The 21,923-nt window shown below is 46.7% G+C and overlaps 1 protein-coding gene across 9 annotated transcripts in view; it reads left to right on the top strand.

Moving 5' to 3' along the window:
* The window catches only part of CACNA1I (calcium voltage-gated channel subunit alpha1 I), a 178,600-nt gene that overhangs the window by 39,157 nt on the left and 117,520 nt on the right, over positions 1-21,923 (top strand). The window lies entirely within an intron of this gene.

Below are 21,923 nucleotides of genomic sequence, written 5' to 3'. Positions count from 1 at the left end.
GCTGGTAAGGACTCAAGTGTGTGAGCTGTATTTTCTGTGGATAATAAACTGACAGCTTCACTGACTTCTGGAGAGCTCTGCTTGTTAACCCCAGCTCAGGGCCTCTTGGGTTTCTCAAACTGGGGTATAAATCTTACAAGAGGGAACAATCTCTTTCTTGCAAGACTTTGTCCACCTTTTGTGTTCTGGTCAGGCTGAGTATACCTTAAAGGACAGCCTTTGTCTGAGCTGTCTTCGTGCACTATCTTCCCCAGGCATTTAGTGAAACAATGAAATCTGAGCTGGCAAGTTGGCTTTGAGTTTCAGCTTCGCTTGTTTGTGATTTATTCAGATCAATTCTCCTTTCCCCAAAATGCTTGTGCCTCACACCCCATCCCCCAGACAGGGAGGCAGCTGTTGAGTTGTCATCTCTCTGCTTTCGGGAGGCCCGGTGGGAAGAGGAGACAAAGCAGAACATCTTCTGCCTTCTCCTCTGGCTGCGAGTGGGGAGCTGAGCTCCCGGAGGAGCCTGTGCTTGGCTGCTGCCTGCGCCATGGTGGGATGTTGCTCTGGGGATGCTCTCGAGGCAGGTGTTGCTGGAGGGAAAGAGAAAGGTCTAAGAAGAGGTGAGAGCAAGCCTGGGAGCTGTGGAGGTTTTTGGTTCGGGTACTTCATTGGTCCTCTGTGTGCCTGTCCATCTGTCCGTCTGAGGAAGAGACGCTAGGCAGGACCTCCAGGGACAGCCAGGTGAGCTGGAGCATGGAGGAAGCGCAGGAGAGGGGACCTGGGGAATAGGATGAGGCAGCGTGCCTAGGAGCTGGCATGTCTTTAAACCTGATGTGTTGCCATGGAGTGTGCCTGGCAGTGACGCTCCCTTGTTGCTTCTCTAATCCCATTCAGGCACAGAAGAGTGGCGAGGAGATTAAAAACAGAGCGAAGCCACCTCATTGCCTGCTGTAGCATGCCCCCCGTGGCCCCCACACCCTCCACTGCCTGGGCATTTCTGTGACTTCTGTGGGTGAAACAGCCTCTCTGGGACTTGCCATCCAAGGCAAATGTGTCGCTTTCCCGTGTCGTGGGAGCATGGGAGAGCACCTGCCACTGCTTCTGCACAGATAACGCGGGGAGGGAGATGGGACCTTTCTGGAAGCCAGGCGAGCGTGGGTGCAGGACTGGAGGCAGCAGAACTGATGGCAGTGCTCCCACTAAGGCAAACAGGAGCAGAGCTGGGTTGGTGGAGTGCTGGTGTTACTTAATACCCTCATTAACAACTGAAGAGGAGGCTAATGGTCCTGTAAAGGAAATTTCATAAGATCCTTGACTACAAGATATTATAGGTAACGTGACCTAGAGAGGTTAGCAACAAGAAAAGATTTTGACCCCTGTTTATCATCATGCTTAGCTTTGTGGTTCTTCCATCAGCTCTTCTCCCCATCTGCTACCTCCTTCTGCCTTGAGATCCACCTCTGGCTCTGACTCAGCCCCTCAGCAGGGCAAACCGTGCTTTTCCCCATTGCAGAGTGCTGGGCACCAGCCCCATCAGATCTCACTGGCATCCTCACCTCTTGCCCCTCAGTATCTGCTCTGCTTGTGGCCCAATGTCTGTCCCTACTGCCTGCTGTGGTCTTTTTGTCTGTGTGTATGGGAATCCCTGCACAGCCAGAATGTCCTTTACTCATCTGTGCCTACAAGCATCCTAATTCTCCACATGAAAAATTGCTTCCTTTGTTTGCTCTCATTGTTTGGTAGTAAAAAAGTTGAGCCCCAGCATGCCTTGAGCATCTCATAGGGGAATCTCTAAGAAAAGTGTGAAAGGGGGCAATGGAGATAGAGGGGGAGATGGTGCATCTGACCCTCCACATGACGGTGATCATCCTATGGTTGATGAGCTGCAGGTGAGGTGGGGTCCCTTCAGCAGGGTGAAGTTGGTGCAGGGGCTCCTAGGGGAGTCAACCTCCACCTCTGTCTCCTCCAAGCGGTGCAGGAATGTGTGGTGGTTTTACTCGGGTGGGCGGCCGAGCTCCACCACAACTGCTCTCTCACTCCCCCTCCTCAAAGAGGAACGGGGAGAAAATACGATGAAAAGGGCTCAAGGGTTGAGATAAGGACGAGGAGATCGCACAGTAATTATTGTGATGGGCAAAACAGACTCAGCGTAGGGAGATAGTAAGATTTATTACCTATTACTAACAGGCTAGAGAAGTGAGAAACAAAGGAAAGAAACCAAAAGCACCTTCCCCCCCAACCACCCTCTTCCACCTCCTCCCCCTGAGCGGCGCAGGGGAATGGGGGTTATGGTCAGTCTATAGCGCTTCTTCGCCGCCGCTCCTTCTCGGTCACTCTCGTCCCCTGTGCTGTAGGGTCCCTCCCACGGGATGCAGTCCTTGATGAGCTGATCCGGCATGGGCTGCCCACAGGCAGCAGCTCTTCAGGAACTGCTCCAGATATGGGTCCGTACCACGGGGTCCATCCTTCAGGAGCGAACTGCTCCAACCTGGATCCCCCACGGGCAGCAGCTCCTGCCAGGTCACCTGCTCCTGCATGGTCTCCTCTCCACGGGCTACAGGTCCGGCCCGGGATCTGCTCCAGCGGGGGTCCTCCACAGGCTGCAGCCTCCGTCAGTGCAGGTCCACCTGCTCCACCGTGGCACTCCATGGGCTGCAGGGGGACAGCCTGCTTCACCATGGTCCTCACCACAGGCCGCAGGGGACTTCTGCTCCGGCGCCTGGAGCACCTCTCCCCCTCCTTCTTCACTGACCTTGGCGCCTGCAAGGCTGTTCCTCACTCCTCTCACTCTCCCAGCTGCTGTGTAGGGCACCGTTTTTTTTCCCTGTCTTAAATATGCTCTCACAGAGGTGCAAAACAACATCGCTTATTGGCTCGGCTCTGGTCAGCAGTGGGGCCCTTACCAAACATGGGGCAGCTTCTAGATCCTTCCCACAGAAGCCACCCCTATGGCCACCTGCTACCAAAACCTTGCCACGTAAACCCACTACAGAATGAAGCAGTTTCTCAGGGTACGGCATATTGATTTTCTTTGTTTTAGTAAGCTGTTGCCTCCCCAGTGAGAGGTTCCCTGTCCCATGCCAGGTTCCCTTTCACCACAGCCAGGAATGCTCCCCTCTTATACCCAGGGCCCTTTTGAGGGGTGTAGGGGGGAAAACCCTTTCCCTTTTGTGCTTGTAGGACTCAGTTCAAACACCCTTCACTTGGTAAAACCAGGACTTGAGCCTGGCTACAGGTGACTTGCTCCAGTGGAGTCTTTCTTGGGGACCCTGCCAGCCTCCTGTAGGGTCCCCGTGCAGCTTTGCCGATGGGTCTTCTGCCTGCACGTCTACCTGCCAAGTTCCTTGTGCCCACACTCGATTTACTGAGGGATTAACGTGTGTCTGAAGTGTGGATTATTAATCCTGACCTCAGGCAAGAATGAAGAATCTTTTCATTAAGAATGAAAATAAAACAGAAAATGAATAAAAAAGGAAACGAAGAAGCTGAAGGTTGAAAAAAGGGAATCAGGAGGAAGTGTGGAAGCAGAGAGAAATAAATTTGGTTTGGGACTTGATTTCTCTGTGGGCAGAATGGAGAGAAGGGAAGATGGGAGGCTTAACAGGGCAGGAGAGGAGAATGAAGGGAGGTAGACTGAGGGAACGGATGGCCAGCAGAGCCCTTGCCCAGGCAGGCTGCCAAGGGCCATGGACCTGCTGAGATTTCGGCAGGGCTGGGCTGAAGCAGATGGGGAGAGAAGGATTGCAAGTCTGAAGGCTGCATGAAATATTTAAGATGCTCCATCAAGCTAGCTTCTCAGCAGTGCTGAGATGCTGGGCCAAGGGGAGGACAAGAAAAATTTGGCTGATAATGGGAAGATTTAAAAAAATAAAATCTGGCAACTTGCAGCTCTGCTTTACATCTCTCCTTACCTCTTGCTCGCTTTTCTGTAGCGGTGACACTGTCACTAGCTGGTTATGCTGTGCACAAGGACCACCTTCAGCCTCAAGATTTATTTTGCATTTGTTTTCCTCATTTTGCTCCTCTTTTTTCCCCATCCCTCAAACCATCCACTTCAGGCTAGTGAGGTCTCGCTCCCTCCTTTCTACTGCTGGGGTAGGGCATCCTTCTGTCCCCTTTGGGCACTAACACACCTTCTCCCTCACCCTACTGTGCTGCAGAAAGACACACAATGTATGGGGGTCACCTTCTCCAGCCTTTTCCTTTCACCTCCTGCCTGGTCCTTTTGACAGTCTGCTCCTGGGGGGCAGTGGGGGACTTGAGCAGTGCTCAGCGCAGTGAAGCCTTGGGCTCAGTTGAGGTGATCACAGAACCAGGGGATGATTGAGGTGGGAAGGGACCTCTGGAGGCCCCCTGCTGCAGAAGGGCCACCTGGAACAGGCTGCCCAGGTGGTTTTTGGAGACCTTCAAGCAGGGAGAGTCCACAGCCCCTCTGGGAAACCTGTGGCAGTGCTCTGTCACCTGCACAGTGAAGATGCAGGAGCAGAATCTGATTGAAACTGTCCACAAGGATTTTTCTGTTGACATGGATGGCAGAGGCAAATCTCTTGAAGGAGTGGATGCCACTGAGTGCCTGGAGATCCAAGCAATGGCAGAGGCCAGTTTCTCCTGCTTGTTCCTGCTAGAGAATGAGCACGCTGTGAGTAGTGCCAGGCACCCACCAAAAGGCTGCTGACCACGCCGCACAGGCAAGACAGTGTTACTGGTCAGTGGGGCTGAAATCGAGTCTGTTGGGGATGGTGCTTTCTCTGCACGTTACTTGGTAGCCTCTCCCAGCAGTGCTGCAGGGACCCCAAAGGAAAGCAAGGGTCAAATAATTTCAGCAGCGATGCTGGAAAAGCAGGCACTGATTGCTTTTCTTGTAAACTTGCCTTGGAGAAGGGGTGAAAGCTTACTCCAGAAAGCTTGGCTGTTTCTTCTCAAGAGATTTTGAATCAATGCATACTGCACTCTGTCTAGGTATAAATACAGTGACTGTGTGTGATAGCTTCACCCTTTCTTTCTCCTCTTCCTCCCATGGGAGAAGCAGAGAGGCATTGCCTTCAGAATGGATGTGTAGTCACCATGACCTAGTTTGAGAGAGAAATCCAGAAGGGGGAGGAACGTGGCCATTAAGTCAACAGATACAAATGACTACACTACCCCCCAAAACCCAGTGTTACATTAATTTAGTAATTTAGGTCAAGCTTTTCTTAGGTAAAAAAAAAAAAAAAATTAAAAAATCATGACACCTGTAGCAGTCACTGTTCTAAATGTAGACAACAATCCAGGCTTAATTCTGAATCTGTCAGCTCTGGAGACTCCATTTAGAGGTGACAGATGCTGCATCTTGCTTTTGTGATCATCTTGTGCGTGGTGCGTTCTGCCCAGCAATTTGCTGCTTCCCCCTCCCCACAAACCACACTTGACCTTTACTAAGAGGGTGGAATTGCCTATTTTTTCCCCCTGTTGATTCACCCAAGATCTGCAGGTGTCAGGTCAGCAAGTGCATGTTCACCTCTTTTTTTTTTTTTTGGTGGTTGGGAGAATATGAAGTACACTTGACATGGTTCACAAAGCAAGTGAGTCTGGATCATCGGTCTCCAGCTTTCTGTGATTGCTCTGTCTGGCATCAGAAACATCACAAAGACAGTTCAGTAAACAAATATTACTGTATTTAAGGCAAAATGTGCCATGGGTCCTTTCAACAGAAGCACAGAACTACACCAGCATGAGTTAAAGGAATGAATAAAAAGTAAATGTTATCTCAGATGACAAAATAACAGGCTTTCATAATGAACTAGCATCCTTCCCTAGGAGTGATAGCTTCCAATAAGCTTGAGCTGTTTATTCCATTGTTTGGTAATCACAGCCAGAAAGTGCTCAGGTTTTTTTTTCCACCCATTTTTGTAACAGGAAACAAGGTACTGAAATGGCTGGTTAAGGCTATTGACAAAATATCCACTGTACAAGTCAGCAGAACGCCATCCAATTTCTTGAGACATCTGCATTTGCAAGAGCAGTAGGGCAGCTTCACATGTGAGTAGATTATGTATGGAAAGCCTACGTGTTGGTGCTGTCTCAATTATCCCGTATCAAGATTGATACCAATATTTCTTTAGCTTTCCTCAAGTGTTATTCTTCTTGGCTGTTCCCATTCACCCCTCATTAGGAGGAATCCACGAAGGGGAAGTGAACGGTGAATTTGGCTCAGGAGCTGGTGAACTGAGAGTGGCTGGCATCTGGAAGAGTGCCTAAGGGAAGTATTATGCCTGCTGATCCCATTTTTTCACACTTCCCTGGGCAGCTGTGCTGGAGCCCAGGCTGGACAGACATTTGGTCCAATTCAAGATGCCCATTTATTTTTGTTATATTCCTCTGACTGCTCCCAGACTATTCCTCTGATACGCTTTCTGAGAGTCTGTAAACACTGTCATTTCCTTTAGCAAATGTTCTCTGCTTAATTCTCACTGGGACTTTTCTACTCCTTTACTTTCGAGTTTCTTGCCCCTTTTTTGAGTGTTCCCAGTCCAGGGAACACCATATCTCCAGCTCTGGAGAGAGCAGAGCAGGAGCTGCTCCAGTCTAAATACCTCTTGGGGGGAATAATTTCTGGCTTATGGTCAATAACCAGGAGTGAGGTTGGAGACTGCCATCTCAGCACCCTGAGGTGCCCACACCACATTTACCTGCAAAGTGGGAGGAGTGAAGTAGTGGGACATCCCTGGTGTCCCATCCTTCATCCCTCCTGCTGGAAACAGGTGATGAGTAAGAGCCCCCTCCCAGGAGAGGTAACTACAGGCTCTGACTCTCCCCTGCTTTGTAAGTAGATGCAACAAGGAGATGAGCAGCTTGTTTTAGGAACCCAACCCCTGAAGGGGGAGATTACCTCTCCCTTGGTTGGATAGGTTGGCCTGTGACTGGTCTGAGCACAGTACGTCCTACATCATGGCTTGTTTTGTTTGTCTTCCCTCCCTCCTCTTCAAGTGTTCGTGGACCTTTGGTCTAAGAATTTAATTAGTGACCTTTTTCTTCTAGGCTGTGATACAGGCACTGGTAACAAAGAAAGATCTTGACCAACTTACTAACTAGTTGGAGGCTCAGCCCATGTCTTGAAGTTCGTTTGAGGACAAACCTGGAGCACAGTGAACAAGAGAGCAGGCAATTCGTTATCCTGAGGCTACTATCAGAAATCACCGACTGGACTGAAGGATTTCTTTCATTGCACAAAGGCCCAGACCTGTTATATTACTTTTACATGTCCTGCTCATGTCTTTACACCAAATCTGCAGCATTTTCTGTGTTCTCACAACAGCTCAAGCTCCCACAAGCTGAGAAGTTCTGCTTTAGTCATAACACCCGTATTTGTCAGCAAGAGATGCAGGTGTTTCAAAAGGAACTGCTTTTGTTTCCTCTGTTTGCTGAGTGTCTATATGAGAAACACTTGTTAGTTTTTCTGTCTTTTCTTGTCAAACTGCACTCAGAATTACTTAGGTGTTACTTTCTGCAGACTGCTCCTCCTACCCTCACACCCCAAGGTTTCTCTTCTAATGGGATTAACTTTTGATGTGGTTCTCATGCCCTTTTCTTTAGACTCAGCACAGTTTGTGGTTTTAAGATCTAATCAATTTTCTAAAGCCGTGCTTAATTTGCAGGACTACACTTAAATACTGCAAGAGAGAATCAGCTTGGCAAAGCTGGGAGAAGGAACGTGGTGTGTTTTATCTTGGCAGGCAGCTAAGCACTGCACAGCCGTTTGCTCGCTTCCCCCAGGTGGGAAGGGAGAGAGAATTGGGGGGGAAAAAAGCACAGCTTGTGGGTTGAGAGAAAGATACTTTAATAGGAGAAAGGGAAAATAATAAGAATACCCAAAGCAAGTGATGTACAACACAACTGCTTACCACCTACTGACTGATACCCAACCAGTCCTCAAGCAATGGCAACCCCCCTGGCCAACTCCAAGGATTCTTGTTCCACACGATGCCATGTGTTATGGAATATCCCTTTGGTCAGTTTGGGTCAGCTGTCCTGGTTGGGTCCCCTCCCAACTTCTTGTGCACCCCCTGCCTCCCTGCTGGCAGGGCAGCTGAGAAGTCCTTGACTTCTCAGTTGCTGAGCAGAGCATATGCTAAAACGTCAGTGTGTTATCAATGTTATTTTTCTCCTAAATCCAAAAAATTCAAAACATGGCACTATACCAGCCACTGTGAAGAAAATTAACTCAATCCCAGCTGAAACCAGGACAGATGGTGACTGGTAAGGGTAGGGGTAGATGAACATAGGCTTCAATGGGCAACCAATACGCAACCTTGTAAAGGACTGAAGGTCATTCAGGAGTGGTTACTTAACTTAATGAAAGGAATGGGAAAATGCTGCTTGCCTTTAGACCAACTGGGTAAAGTTTTCTTTCAATCTGTGGGAGCAGATGCTTGCTCATAGGTGTTGTAAGGAGAATAACACAGCCTAATGACCAAGGCTTCAGAGAGGATCATCAGTGAAACCACTCCCCCTTCTTCATAGAAACAGCCTGTGTATCTAAAGAAGTAGAAAGGGAAAATGGAAAAAAAAAAATCTATGGATACAGCTAATGTCAATATTCTTTGGAGAGAAATGGGGGGGGGGGTGTTTGATGGGAAGATACTGAAGGGATGAGACACTCAGATTGGAAAAGTGTCTGATTTTTCTTAAAAGGCTTCTGAAAGGAAATGGTAGCTTATAAAAAGTATTCTCTAGGCTGAATTTCAGAGGGTGGAAATGACAGTTTGGTGGGACAGAGGACTGTATGAACCCAAAGAGAGCTCAAGGGGTGGTTCACTTGCCAGTGGGTGGCACAGCCGGATGGGCAGTGGGGTAGGAACGCAGTTGATTTTTATTATCTGCCTAAGCTTTTTTTGTGTTATTCCTGTCTGGGCAGAGGGCAAGATGAGAAGCCCTGATTAGAGGAGGAGGAGGGATGAATGTTGTGTTCCTCACAGAGGGAGGCTTGTGGGCAGAGTTCTCTGGTTTGTATGCAATGTTGCCTTAAAGTCTCTCTTGTAGTAGCATATACACATATTAGCCCTCTCCCAAAATCAGACTCTCCGTCTGTTTAATGATGTAGGCACCTTGGTCCTTACCCAGTGTTTTATCACTTTGATAGCTCTTACCTTAAGTGTGTCTGCTTCTCTCTCTCTCAAATCTCTTCACATTACCTCCTCAGAGTGCTCTCTTCTTTGTCTCTTACTATTCTCAGTGACTCCTCTATCTCTTTTTCCCCTCTCACTGCTGCCTTGCAACCTCAGTCCGTGTTTCTGCTTTCCCTTGGAGCAGTGGTGAGGAGGTGCTGTGAGGGGGATAGGGGAAAGGGATGCATCATATACAGAGCAGTGCCCTGGAGATCTGGTATCCCCTGGGTTGAGAACCCATGGGCAACCCCAGAACTATTAGCAAGACATGGGTGTGTAGAAAAGGTGCTGTGGTCAGCCACAGATCCATTGTGGAGCACCTACAGGCTTGAGAGCATGGGTGTCCCCAGCACCTCGGTGTAACAGGGGCTCTCTCGAGCTGAGGTGAGCGCGGTGCTGCTGGACCCAAGTCCCTTCAGAGAGCCTGCTCCCCTCAGAGCAAGTTTATTTGGCCGAGTCAATTTCGTGAAATCAGGCCTGTTGATGGGGGTGATATGTGGAAGCAAGCTGTCTAGAAGACAAGTGCCTTCTCTCAGCTAGTTGTCTAGTTGCTTATGCCCAAGGCTGGTAGGCCGGATGGCCCATAGGGGTGTTGATTTCCCATCAGTGATTAGAAAGGGAGCCCTATTTACTAGCTTAACCTGCGTCCCTGCCTTCCCTTGGACTCCCTGCCTGCTGGCTGGAGCAACCTTTGGGGAATCTGAACTGGTGTGTGTGTGGGAGGTATGTGCCATTACACACGTGTGCTGAGCTTGGTTCGGCTCCTGTTTGGCAGCAGGCCGCTCTGCTCTTGCTGACCGCTAATGGCAGCGCTGCACCAGCTTCGTGGATGTCGGTGGAGGCACCCCATCCTCGTTTGCTCTCATCAGGGATAAGACTAGTTTTGGATGCCAGTAGTTGGGTGCTTTGTTCCCTGGCACTGGTTCACAGCAGGTGACAGGGCTGTCAGTGGAGCAACCTGTGCTTGTGAACACATGGCTGCTCAGGCGTAGGGATGCGAAGAACTTTTTCCGTCTCCTGGGCTCTTCCCGCTGCTGCCTTTTTTCTGCCTTCATTCCCGAGATCCTCTCTATTCTTTTGCCTTGGCAGGAAGAGGTGTCCCAGTGTGCTCAAGGCTCAAAAAAAAACCCGAGCAAAATTGGATATGTTTCAGCTTTTTTGTACATGTTTCAATTTTTCCTTGCAGTTTACAGTGCTAGACACACTGGATCTTATTACATAAAGATGTTGTTTCTTGTCATTAATCCAAGGCACGGTGGCTGTTCTTGGCACTTTCCTTCTAATTTGCTGTTCTCCTTGGTGAATAGCTATCTCATAGCACACAGCCCCTCTCTTCTTGAGCCCTATCGATAACATTTGCTCCTTAAGCCTAAAGTCAGGGGCGGCATCCTTTCCTGGTTTTGTCTAATTTTATTTCTGATGTAAAATAAGTCTGTCAGCTGAAGCAGTGGCAGCCCACTGGGACGTGGCCTCCCCTTCCTAGGGAGCAAGGCTTTCCAGGTTTGCTCACTTAGCTCAGGCAAGAGTCACAAAGCTCAGTTCTGGGTCCCCTGAAATCGGGCACTGGACCCAGGGACTTGGTCCAAGTGGAAATGCCACTTGAAAATGCTGTGAGGGTGGCTTTCTCCAGCAACAAAATAATTTTCAGGCCTCAGCTGTTCATTCTTTTATGAGTGTTGCTAGAATATGTCAGTACTAATGTCTCAGCATTTCTTTTTTGCCTAAGTCAGAATGCAGAAAACATCACGTTTAAAGCTTTCCTGTTCACAAGGGTGGTGAATGAACTGTCCTGCAGCAAAAGTTTAGGGCCAGAATCATACAAATTTTCCCTCTGCGCCCCCTGAGGTTAACCTTAGGCATGTCAGTGAACTCTTCTACTAGTTCTTGCTCATCTGAAAATAAAGATCATCATGCTCTGCCACCTGTTGTGATGGCTAATTAAGATACACTTGAGCAACTGAAGAAGCTGGGAAAAAAGGGGAGGATGAAAAAGCAAGGAACTGTTGCAAAACCAAGTGCTCCAGCACTCAAGGTGCAGGATTAAGATGGCCAGTGCCTTTCATGATGTGCTCACACCCATATATTTTCCCGTCAGTCCCCTGCCTCTGTCAGGTGCTCGAAGGATGGTGCTCACTTAATGAGCAGCCAGGTTACACTTTGTTTTCCTGGGTTTGTTCAACGCGTGGCTCTAGGCCTTATTGACAACATACTGTTTAAGCCCTGCTCTGAAGACAGGATTATTGATTTCCTCGTGGTCTTTTTTTTATCACAGTAGTATCTGAGCACTCATCATTATAGAACCCAAGTGCTTCACAAACATTAATTTATCTTTACAACACCCCTGGGAGGAAAGGGCTGCTCTTGGCTCCCTGCTTATACAGAGGGGATGGCAGTGTGCACAGATTGAAATCAGAAGCATCCGCTAATTTTGAAAATCCTAATTACAGATACCTGGGACCAGTTTTTTTCAGAGCATTTTTGTAACACTTCCTATTTTCTAAGTGTGGAGACTTCAGGTGCAGAAGTGAGCCGTCGGTTCTCCCTTAAGCTGGACTTGGGACTTCTGGTCTTTAGTGCATAACAAAAACTAACATTTGGTGACTACCTGCCGAAAGTGACCTTCTTCATGGAGCAAGGCAGGATCTGGAGATCTGAACTCTGTATTGCAGCTTACAGCTGCAATTTGCTTGTCCTTCCTGCAGTTCGGTGATGAGAGCATGGTCACTCTGTTTTCTGCAATAAAAGCAGGGGTCCTGCTAATGTCCTTTAGCTGAGTAGTCCTGGTTAGTTTCTGCCTGCTCCTGTCCTTCATGTGAAACAAGGGTAAGATGGCAAAGGAGCTGAGCTGGCACCACCAGCAATTACTTTTATATACACAGACTACAAATTGGGGTTACACAGATTACTTTTAACACTAGTGTTTCCCTACTTGTGTCTTGGGCATTCAACTCTAATGACAGTATCAATATTAGAATGTATGTGACTATAATTCTGGTTGTCTTACGTGTTTTTTAAATGTCTGCTGAATGTTGCTGACAAGCCAATCCATAAGCACTATCCGGAATGCACACTGTTTGTCCTCGGCTAAAACTTCTAGGTGGCCTCAGCAGACTTGAGCCATTTAATAAAAATGCTGAATTTCCATCTTTTCTGCACCTTTTCTGTTTTACTGTTTAGCCAAGTAAAGGTGTGCTTTTTGTCTGTTAGGGCTTTTTAGAAAAGTATTGGAGAAGCAGAGAAAGTTATTGCCTGCTGTACCCAGAGGCATGTTGGAGGGAGCACAGGTCTTATAGATTGATTTCTCCTTCAGTCTGTCCTTCACTCATCCTTAATTCTCATTCCAGTCCTATCTTCTTGCCTGTCCTGTCTGCTCCCTGCAATACCATCCCTTATCCAGATGGAAGGAGGTCTCAGTCTCTCTTCTTCAGCTCCCATATGTATTTCCCTGCTGCTCTTTTCCCAGCCTAATCAGACCCTCAGCATAATCCTTTCCCTCTCCTTTTGCTTAGATGTTGGCTCCTCTCTACTCAGAATGAGCTGTCCTTCTCTGCACTGCCCAGAGTTTGGAGCCTGGGGAGGGACAGATGTTTTCCATGCTCGGCACTTTTCTGACCCCACGGTGACAGCAACAGCTGCTAGAAGAACATCCCTCTGGTCCACTATAGCAATAGGTTACCAGGTGGTGTGGTGCACCATGGTTTTGGGAGAGAATAGGGTGTGCTGGGTGACCTCGGTCATATGTGCTGGAACAGGAGACTTCCCAAGTGGGAAACTGCCGAATTTCAGCAGCTCTGGGAGCTGCTGCCTCCTTGGGGACAGCTGATTAGTGGGACCTCACCTTGGCACCTGCTGGGAGCACCCACCAATTATTCATTTCAGACCCAAGTGCCTGTTTTAAACTCTTCCCAGTTTTGCAGGCAGGGGAATATGGGCCCTGCTGGTGCTGAGGTAACCCCGTTTTGGTCTATCTTGCTGTTTGAACTTCTGGCTTTCTCTCAGGTATTTCAGGTAAATTAGTTATTTATTCTTCTCTACCTTTTGAATTTTGATCTTTTACCGACAGCTTCTTATCACAAGCATTTTTCAATAGGAAGTTTTTTTTTGATTTCATGGAAGCTTTGCCATAGAAAATGTCTCACTTTCACAGAAAATGATGATTTGGAGACAACAAGTGGAACACCACAGGGCCTGCGATGCTTGCTTTAAACCCTGAACATTCATGGTTTGCTGTATGTTCTGGCTCATTATAACGTGGCAGGTCAGCTGTAGTGTATGACATCAGTGGGACACTGTCTCTTATGAGGTGTTATAGCTGTCTGGCTGTCAGGGTTTGCTCATTCTGGTTGCCAAAATAGTTGTCCTGTCTTACAGAAGGGGTGTCAACAGGGATCCCAAAGCAGAAAGAGAAGTTTGAATGCTAAGTGACTAAGAGCTCCATGGAGCAGCATTTCAGAATCCAAATGGCTCATCTTTTTTTTATTTTTCCCCTGTAATAAATATTTTGATTTCATGCCAAAAACTACAGATTTCTCTCTGGGGAGGTGAAGAAACATTTTCTGACCTGCTGCACTTTGCAGTGCGTAATTGCATCTCTGTTGCATGGCTAGCAGCTTTGCTTTTTGACTTCCAGCTGGCATTGTTTGATCTCAGCCATACTGGCTGATTATCTAAATGATGGTTTTATATGTCATAGTAAAATTTTGGTTTATTTTGCCTCTCTCCCAGCTGTATTTGCAACTCTGGTGTTTGCTTGGATTTGGATAACTGATGTATTGCGGGGGGGGGGGGGGGGGAGTCCTTGTTTATCTACTTGTTGGCATCCGTGATAGAAAAGCTAATCCTTCCATTGGCGTGTTCCTAAGATCCAGCAGAGATAGATGTAGCTCTTTATTGTCAATTTTAGCTTCATTTTAGACATATGTATTTGCTGTACAATGGGATGCCTGCTTCTCTGTGTGCATCTTGATGAGGAGGTAAAAGGATGAAATTAGCGTGTTCTAGAGAAATTCTCAAATTTCCTAGCTGAGAATTGGATTCCTGTGTCTCTATTTGCAGCAAACGATCGAGTCTGCTGTTGGAGCTGTTCTCCCCATTGCAGAATTGAATCACTTTACCTGCATTTTCCAAGACAAGACTGACTGCTATGCATTTGAGCAAGTGTTTTTTTTTCTAGGTGTTGCTGGAGCAATCTGTCTTGCTCCATTTAGCAGAACATTCCCCTCAGATTTCTTCCCTCAGTGGCCAATGCCATTCCAATTTGCTTCTGCTGCAAGCCATCGCTGTGAAACTGCTAATTGCAGCTTATGCAAAATTAGGCGTCTCTTTGTCATTCAACTTGAAGTGCTGCGCGTTTGGATGTGGGGAGAGACAGCTGCTTCGCTGAGGCTGTGTCTGCACATCGTTTGGAGGCAGGCAGGAGTTCTGCCTGCTTGTGCTCTGAACTGGCCCGGTGTGAGCAAAATCAAAGTCAGTGGCATGATGCGAAGCAATAAGTCACGTTGAGGACACAGCGTGCATTACTGGGCTGAGCGCTGTACTGGTGTGGTGCTAGGGGTCCGAGCACCGGTGCAGTGCCATTGCTTGCCAGGTACCACGTAGGTATCACTTCTGTGTGAAATTTCTCAGAGCTGAGCATGGACAAGGCCAGAGAAGGCTTTGGTCCTTCCGAAGCTGTGGAAAGATACCCAAGCGCTAACCAAGGTAGGGTAAGACTATCGTTAATAAATTTGCTTTTCTTAGCTACATTTCTGCAGACCCTTCAGAACGTAGTCCCTAGAGCCACCGAATGCGCTTTGTATAGCATTGCTGTACCAAAAAGGCCCAATATTGCAACCTTGTCCGAGATCTGAAAGTGTGTCTGTGAAAGCAGGGAGCGACTGTCCCAGCTGGCATCTGTCCCGGCCCTCTGCCCACGGGAGAACTTGGTTGTGTGTGACGTAGGAATGCCACTGAAGTAATGCTGGGTTGTTTATTGGCTTGCTTAGCTCTTTTCTTGGCTTCTATTCCACCTGGAAATAAAGGGCATTTTTTTTGCTACCCCCTTGCACCACAACGCAGTCATTTTCAGAAGTGCAAAGCGGATTTATTGAACTGTGGGTGAAACAAGCTCCATTACCTTTTCAGCTTTAGCATTGTATATCGTAGTCTAGGTGCCGCTCCAAAGCATGCTCTTAAGAGGAGCCTGCAGCAATCTGTTTGATATTTATGAGCTTGTAATTTTATATCATGGAATTTATTATTCTGTATTAAAAGGTAGGCATAAAATAAAACAAGCTAAAGGGCACACAACCTTTCAAAAGGTTTTCAACCACTTAAATCTTTCTCTCTCTCTCTTATATAATACCGTGTTTGATAGCAAGGTAACAAAACACCTGGATGTGGTTTCTTTTAGCTCTTTGTAGAGACTGCAATCCAAATGCAACTGGCTGCTACTCTTGAGGGGGCAAAACACCTTCTGCACATTTTTTTGGGGAAAAAATTGCTGGCAGCACAGCTGACTTATTTAAATTAAAGTATAAAGCTGGCCTATTGGTCGGTATGTTTAACTGCTTCAGTGCCTTTTGACACCTCTCAAATCAGTTGCTGGAGGCAAGCCATGTTCCAGCACTTTCCTGAAGTGGTTTTACTGCCTAGTGGTAGATTTGCAATGTTTTTAGTCCAAGCTTTATCACACTCACAAATCCTTGTTGATCCCCTTTATGCTGTGGCGTGGTTATTTCCTCCAGAGGTTTTATTTTGTTCGTTTGTTTTTCCTGTTGAGCCACCTTCATCCAATGCAAGTCAAATCCCCTGTAAAAGGGGATGATCCAGAGCATGGCTATTGGGTCCTAGGTGGACAAGGGGGGAATGTGGGATCTGCCTGGATTTTGTTCGGAGCTTCTGTGCATGTGAGGCCATCCTTAGCTGGGCTCCTGAAATGAAGATGAGTTATGATTTCTGTGCAGAGACAAACCCTTTTTGCACCCACAAGAAAGAGCACTAACAAATGTCCATGTTTTTTTTTCTGTGCCAAGGTTCTGCTGGATCTTTACAAAATGTATGTTTTAAAGCTTTGCACATAAATACATGCCCAACCATATCAGCTTAGTGTGCACATTAGGCCATGTAATGGTTGTTTTCACGTACACATACACATGCTGTACACAAAATTACAAGCAGAAAATGCTTTTCTTCACTTTGATTTTGCTGAACGAACAGAGTCACGATCAGCCCAGAGCTTATGGTTTTTATATGTGGGTTATCTGAGCAGAACGCAGTGTAAGACTTAAATGTCTGCAGGGGAACATTACAGCACAAAAGCACACAAGCATGTGAGTTTCTGTGCATTTGAGGAGATATGTGAATGTTGCTTCATTTTCTTATTTTTTTTTTTTTAAAAAGCCCTCACAACCCAGTGAAGGTCTGACACTTCTTGGGACCAGAGAATTTTTGCCGTTCTGTAGTTTGGAGATAAACGGATAAGTGAAGTATGATAAGCCAGGCCAGCGAGATTTCTTACTGTGGCAGAATACTTTAAAGTCTGGGACACTCTATCTCAAAAAGTAGATTTGAGTGGTCGCAGAAATTAGCAGGAAACTTGTCTTGGGAAACCTGTGTGTCACACTGGGCAGCTCTGGGTTGTGTTGCTGGGTGATTTGCTGAAAGCTGCTTTATCTCAGGACTCTTTTGATAGTGGAATACAGATGCTTTTCTCTACTATAATTATGGTTTAAATATATTTACTAGTTAATACATGTATATTCCCAGCAGAGCTTGTCTGTAGGGTGTTCTTCACCACTTATGTCACTTTTGCAAGGTTCTGCCTTGAATAAAGTGGAATTACACAGGGGAGAATCAGACCTTGTTCTCTAATTGTTCCTTTAATGGATTAGCCTAATTAGAAATGTATTATTAAATAATTAAAATGCACTATTTTGTAATTCTGAAATGATCTAAGCAGTTACTCTGCAAGACCTGAAGAGAAGGTTTAAAACCAGTTAGAGAGCTCTTAGACGACATCTGAAGAATGCATGCATGGCCACTAGCATAAGCTTAACCCCTGTTTTATTTATTTATTTATTTATTTTCCAGAATGATTGTAGGTATATACATATATAATCTCCTGTCTTTTTTGGGACCTTGGATTTTTCTTCAGCAGTGGGTTCTCTTGGGCAGTGTTCACATTTCATGGCTTTGTGTAAATCCCATGAATAGCTGGATAGCCATATTTAAGACTGCCTTTCAATAACCATCACAGACTCTGACTTTTTAGGAAGCTTAGCATTTTTTACAACTCCCCAGACTTTCTATATTATGTTTTTTTGCATATTAGGAAAAACTGAGTTTTTGAGTTTCTCTAAGGGAAGAGTATAGGTTTCTGAACTATCCATCTCTTGAACACCTTGGTCCTACTTCTGTCTTTTCTGGCAGGGGAGTAGAGATATCAAAGTAAAGCCCTTGCAAGGAGTCCATGTAGACTTACAAGATCATATGAAGACACTTGCAGCAGGAATGTACTGTGCACACTTGTCCTTTATCTGACATCAGGGATTCTATGGGGTTGTTCAGCCCTAGGACACATGCAGGAGAGACCCTGCTCCCTGCAGAGCCCCTACCTATGTCCTCTGAGCATTGACCTGGACAGGTCAGCAGGTCCATGAGCCTACCATTTATCTGCACTAACGTCAGCTCCTGCTAACAAAAAGGAATCCCTGCCCCTTGGCAGCCCACACTGCTTGGAAGATGAATATTTGGCCACCATTGAGATGAAGCTATTGCCTCAGGTATTATTTTCTTTTTAATTTTTTTTTTTTCCCACGGTGCTCTGCCTCTGAAAATCATCCAAGAGCTGACCTCCAGCCCGGAGGTTACTTCCACCTCCTCTTCCTCCTGCTTGAAGATTACTTTCCTGTCCCAAGGCAGTGACTCAGCAGTGATTACCCTCCATCCTAATGCAGCTCACGAGGGGAGGGCAGCTCGGCAGAGGAGCCCTGTGCTCCTCTGCAGGGCTGTGGAGACAGCCATGCTGTCGCAGGAGACGCTTACTGCCAATCTCCCCGTGCCTGGCATTGCAGCGAGGCAGGCTTTTAGCTGCCATACGTTCATTTGCATGCACTGTTTGGAAAGTTGTCACTAAGTGCTACCGATGTGGGTTTTTTTTTTGATCAGGGTGGTAAAAGCAATTTGCCCTTGTACTTCGAGTTCTGAATGAGCAGCGAGCTTTGCCTTAGATTTCTCTGCATTTCCCTTAGCTATGCTATTTATTTTCTAGGATTAACACTGCCTGGCATAAAAAGATAGGGCTCTTTCTCTATTGTTCAGCTGTAGTTGCCAACCTGAAGCAGCTCATACTGTGGTCACCACAGTTACCAAAAGACACGGATTGATGCCCCGGTGTTCCCCAAGCCTGTATGAGGCTCTGGCTATAGCTGCGATAAGCTTCCAAAAAAGAAGCATTTCTTGCACGTAAGCATCGATGGCATAATTGATCAAATGCTGAGCGTGCTCTGGCTCTTTTACTGGTTGTGCAAGGCCTGGTACAGCTGCAATTGAGACACCAGAGGATCCTGGCTGTTCTGGGGTGTGGGATCAGCCCTTCACGTTTCTGGCCTGAAGAGCTGGTTCTTCCAACTGTCGCATTTGTTTTGTGTGGTGTTCAGCTCTGTGCATTTCTTTGTCCTTATTGGGGGATGACTGATGTCACCTGGAGTATCTGTTTTTGCTGTCTCAGGCCTAAATTTGCATTCCACAGAATTGAAAAAAAATCTCTGGATTAGTTTAAGGTTAAATCAGTTTCCCACTTGAGTCTGTGACTTGCTCACTCCTTTTGTATTGTGTATGAACTTAATCTTTTCGTTAAAGAACCATTTTTCCTCAGATTGACACATTTGAGCTTTAAGTCTGTCATATGCATCTACTGATTCATCTTTCCATTGAAGAAGAATAAGGGAGGAAGGTCCCTCACTGGCAACTCTCTGCATGGAAGGTGCTCGCTGCCTCTGCATCCATCTGCGCTCTGTGCCTTGCTTTCTGTCATCCTCCCCTTCATGTACACCTGCTATGCTGGGAGCCTGCTGCAAGAATTAATTGTATTATGTATCTGTAGATACTGCAGAGATAGGACACCCCTTCCGCCATAATTTAGTATTTCTACCTCAAATGCCATTGCAGCTGCAGCTCTGTGGTGCATGGAAGAAATCATTGTGTTGTCTTGTGGTATATGGATCCTGACCAGAGCACGAGTGCTGCAATCATGCAAATAATTAATAGCACTGTTTGCATGCTCTCAGGCAGCAGAGGAACGCTTCAGAGCAGGCCGGATGGGAAGAAAGACCTGACTTTGGGAAGAAAGGTGTCCAGAAACAGCAACTCCATCCCAGACACGCAGCACAGCTTTTTGTGATGGCAGCTTCTTTTTAACTTTGAATGGGGCTCCTGACGGTCATCACCCCTGGCCTAGAAGGAGCCAGGGCAGGAGGCATTTTGCTTTGGCCTGCACACAGTCTGCATGCTGTCCCTTCCTCAGTTTGGGGTGTCCCCAAATTGGAGCCTTTGCAGGGGCTCCCCTGAGAATGGGGTGGCAGCAGAAGGGCTGCAGGGAAGGTGGACCACCCCAAAGGGGACAGTAGAAATGATTTTCTGTGTTTGGGTGAGGTCACCTGCTTTCTTACACTTCAAAAAATCAGTAACAACAAAAAAACAACTTCTGTCTTCCTCCTCCTCTCTGCCCCCTTTGTTCTACTTCTCAGCTGTTTGCATTTTCCTCTTTTCAGGCTTTCTCTTTTTCTTTTTTTTTTGAAAGGATAGAAAAAAATGGCCACATAATACCTTTGCTCACAATTGACAGAGCTGCCTCAGCACTGGGGCATGGAGAATGAGTGTGATTGAAGGGGGGAGAAAACAAACGGTGTTCCTGTTCCTCTGAGAAACAAAGGAATGACTTTCTTCTTTCTTTCTTGTTTTAGCAAGTCTGTGCACAAAATGAAAAGGGGGGAAGAGGCAAAACAGAGGAGTGCTGCACCAGGGAAGATCGTGGTGTGTTGCAGTCCCTGTGCACGGTGTATAATTAAACCCAAAATAGAGCAGTGAACCAAGGGAGGGTGGTGGGGTACGGGACCAAGCAGGAGGGGGCAGGGTTGCTTGCTTTAGAAGCACTTATCCAAAAATAAGTCCCTATTTCTTTCTCCTGCTTCGTTTGACAAATGGGCTTGGTCTCATTTCATCCCTTTTTTTTTTTTGGTTTTTCTCCCTTTCCATCTCCACCTGCCCCCTTTCTTTGTGATGTCTCCATGGCTACTTACTGGATGTACTGGGGCATCGTGTCCTGAGCTGAGGCTGGATCCAGCTCCACCTGCAGTGGAGGGGGCCAGTGGCCCTGCCTGGGGAGCAGTGGGCTGCGGGAGCTTGCTCTCTATTTTGCTGTAGCTTGCTTTCTTCCAATTAGCTCAATGTTTTCTCTCCTGGACAGGAGGCTTTTTCTCTCAAAATACATTTTTTTATCCAAATATATTTTAATGCAACTTTTCTCCTATCCACTGCTCCCCCTACGCCTTTCCCCAGCCTTACACACACTTTTTTTTTCCTGCTGTCTTACTTAGCTTCAATATCTTTTCTTCCTGATTTTACTCCCTCCTTTTTTTTTTTTATTTTCCACATCTTCTTGCCCTCCTATTAACATTCTGTTTATTTTTGCTGTATGTGTATGGCACTGTGGGGTCTCCCCAGCATGTGGCTACCCTTGAGCACGTGCCCAAGTGCTGTGCTTCAGCAGGCACCTGCAGAACAGGAGTTTTTCTCCTGATATATCAAAAGGTGAAGGAGTTGTCCCATGGCTGAAACCTGTCCCCAGAGCCACGAAACAAATGGTTGTTTTAGCAAATGTATATTGGGTAAGAAAATTATACTCCTCATAATTTCCTTTTCCCTTCTATTTTCCCCATACCAGCGTCTTATACTGCTTTTTCTTTCATGCTCCTTGCTTACCTCTCCCTTTTGAGTTTTTCTAGGGCATCATACTTATACTATAGCCACAAGGTAAAGGCCAATGGGCTTGTGAAGGAAACTGCTTTGCAGAAAAGTGAGAAATTCAGGTTAATTGGATGCAATCAGGTCAAAATTTAGTTAATCTTTGAGTGGGTGGGTGTGTTAGCACAAGACTGTGTATGCATGCCCGGTCTGGGGGCTGATCCAGGCATATTCATTTCCAACTTTGTGTGAATATGCACATTCCCTTGGAGACTGAGAGTGATGTGCATCTGGGGGAAAACGACAGGAATACAGAAGTGACATCTCTTCGTGTTACGGAAGGGAAACTTTTTCTTTGCCTGGCACGCAAACAAGGCTGTAAAATCCTCGAGCAAGGGTAGCAGTGGAGCTGTAACCTCGTAAACAAGGCTGAAAGAGCAGATGGAGCATCCATCCTCAGAAAAGGACATGGGGGGGGGGGGAGGACGACATCCTCCATGTGGAGGAAGAATGGAGGGAAGATTCCCTCTCATTTCTGTATTGATTTTGTTTTAGTTTCTGTGATTAAAGAATAGGTTTAATTTTTCAAAGGCTTCCCATTTTATTGAGTTACTGAGACGCACAGTGTAGCTGAATTTTGAGATGGGGCTGGAAGATGAGGAAACAGGTGCTGTAGTTTTGAAGGGAGAAAAATGTCAAATCCTTTAGACTGGAGGGGACGTCTAGTCCAACTTCTTGCTCAAAGCAAGATCAACACCGAACTCAGGCCAGGTTGATCTGAGCTTCGTTTGGTTGGGTTTTGAAAACCTCCAAGGGTGGAGACTGCACCAGCTCTCTCAGTAACATCTGCCA

This window comes from Anser brachyrhynchus (assembly GCF_964034855.1).
Source record: "Anser brachyrhynchus genome assembly, chromosome: 1".
In the NCBI taxonomy this organism is placed as follows: domain Eukaryota; kingdom Metazoa; phylum Chordata; class Aves; order Anseriformes; family Anatidae; genus Anser; species Anser brachyrhynchus.
The sequence above is the reverse complement of the archived record's forward strand: the minus strand, read 5'-3'. Positions and strand labels throughout refer to the sequence as shown.